Source organism: Athene cunicularia, assembly GCF_003259725.1.
Source record: "Athene cunicularia isolate RWA chromosome 3 unlocalized genomic scaffold, athCun1 chr3_part1, whole genome shotgun sequence".
Taxonomy (NCBI): domain Eukaryota; kingdom Metazoa; phylum Chordata; class Aves; order Strigiformes; family Strigidae; genus Athene; species Athene cunicularia.
This window is the reverse complement of record NW_020799097.1, coordinates 122,165,528-122,167,126: the sequence shown is the minus strand read 5'-3', so window position 1 is coordinate 122,167,126 and position 1,599 is coordinate 122,165,528. Positions and strand designations below refer to the sequence as shown.

Sequence of the window (1,599 nt, the reverse complement as noted above, 5' to 3'; positions counted from 1 at the left end):
CTATTGCTGCTCGAGTGCATGCCTACATATTAAAATAACAAATATTTCATGTGAACATGCAGCTTGAACATGACTGATCGCAGATATAACTTTCAGCAACCTTTAAATACATAACACCATCCTGTAATTAATGTAGCCTATCCTGAAATTTGAGGGATTTATTGATACTGGCAGAAATATTTGCAAATAATTGGGGAAGTTCATGACATACCTTCTATCTCAAGGGATTTAATTCATTTTTTTCCTTTTTTTTTTTTTTCTTTTTTTTTCCCAGCTACCATCAATAAATTCATTCTTACCATAAGACAACAAATGCAACTGGAAATCCTCAGTACAAAGTCTGAAGAAAGTACCAATGTGGAGAAAGAGCCTTGTTGTGTTTTTATTTCTTTTGTTCTCTTTCACTTACAGTGAAATGTATAACCATGTTTGAGAAGATTGCTTCTGAGGTCTGCATCGAAAAAAAAAAAGCAAAAGCAGGCCATAGGCAAAGTAAGTTGCAAAATGATTTTACCCAAATTCTTCAGGAAAACCCGTGGCCAACCCATTAGCCCAAGCATGAAGTAGGCTGCCAGCACTGAAATATTATGTATTGGTACAGACCATATGGACAGAGAGGTTACATCTTTTATAAGGCCAACTGATATAGTTGGGGAAAAAGAAATGTTTCAACACAGCCCTTTCCTGGAGCAATGAAGGTGTCAACACCCTCAGCCTGGGAAAGGTGCTGGTTTGTTGGGTGGCCAAGGAAGAAGAGATGAATCCCAACACTGTGGTGCATGTTCTTCACATTCTACAATTGCTACAAAACTTGGCTGAGACCCTACAGACATGTATTTAAAATTTATCCACTAGGCAGGACAAAGAAACATCCCATCATTCTGCTAGGAGAGGGTTTCCATACCTGAGGTCTGCTGAGTGCCAGCATGCAGACAGCATGCGGAGCATCAGATGGCAGGTTATTTTGCTGTTAACAAGCTGCATCTAAGCAGGTTAGTGGACCAGACTGGCACATGTTCCCCCTCACTTGATCTTCATGTTTCTGCATGGTTTCTTGAAATATTGTAAAGCGTTTCTTTTGTGGGACTCCTCATGAGGTATTTTTGCCTTTGAGTGCGTATATTTGTACACACCTACATAAACAGGATTAAAGATGGTAAGACAAAAGAATAACATTTATTTTAGAAAATTATTCAATTTAAAAAAAAAAAAATCTTGTTTTCTATCTTTCTTTCTAAGAGGTACTGATCTCACATGAGAAGCGATCAGCCATTTGTACAAAAAAAGGCCAACAATACCTGAGAAATACCCCAAAATGTGCTTCTGATCTACTTGTATCATTGACTTGTATGCATTGGCTATGTTTCAAACAGCAAGCAGAGCCAGGGTGGGGTACAAATAACTGCACATAAAGTACTGGGGGTGCCTCAGCCCTCCTCATGGCTTCTCCATCCCTCCCACCTGTTTCCCACTGCATTGCATTGAGCTCCCCAATGTTTCCTCATGCTTTACTCTCCTACATCGTCAAACATTTGAAGTGTCTCCAACTCAAGGTCCACAAGCCTGTGCTCCAGTAAACTGGAGCTATGGGGGGGGGGG

The 1,599-nt window shown here is 40.0% G+C and overlaps 1 long non-coding RNA gene across 1 annotated transcript in view; it reads right to left on the bottom strand.

Annotated features, from left to right (window-relative positions):
- Positions 1–342: 342 nt before the first annotated feature.
- Positions 343–1,599, bottom strand: part of LOC113478372 — a 58,863-nt gene continuing 57,606 nt past the window's right edge. Inside the window, exons 4-5 of the long non-coding RNA XR_003398047.1 lie at positions 905–1,133; positions 343–451 (exon numbers count right to left, since the gene is read on the bottom strand). This is a non-coding gene — a long non-coding RNA (uncharacterized LOC113478372). The remainder of the gene's footprint in view (positions 452–904; positions 1,134–1,599) is intronic.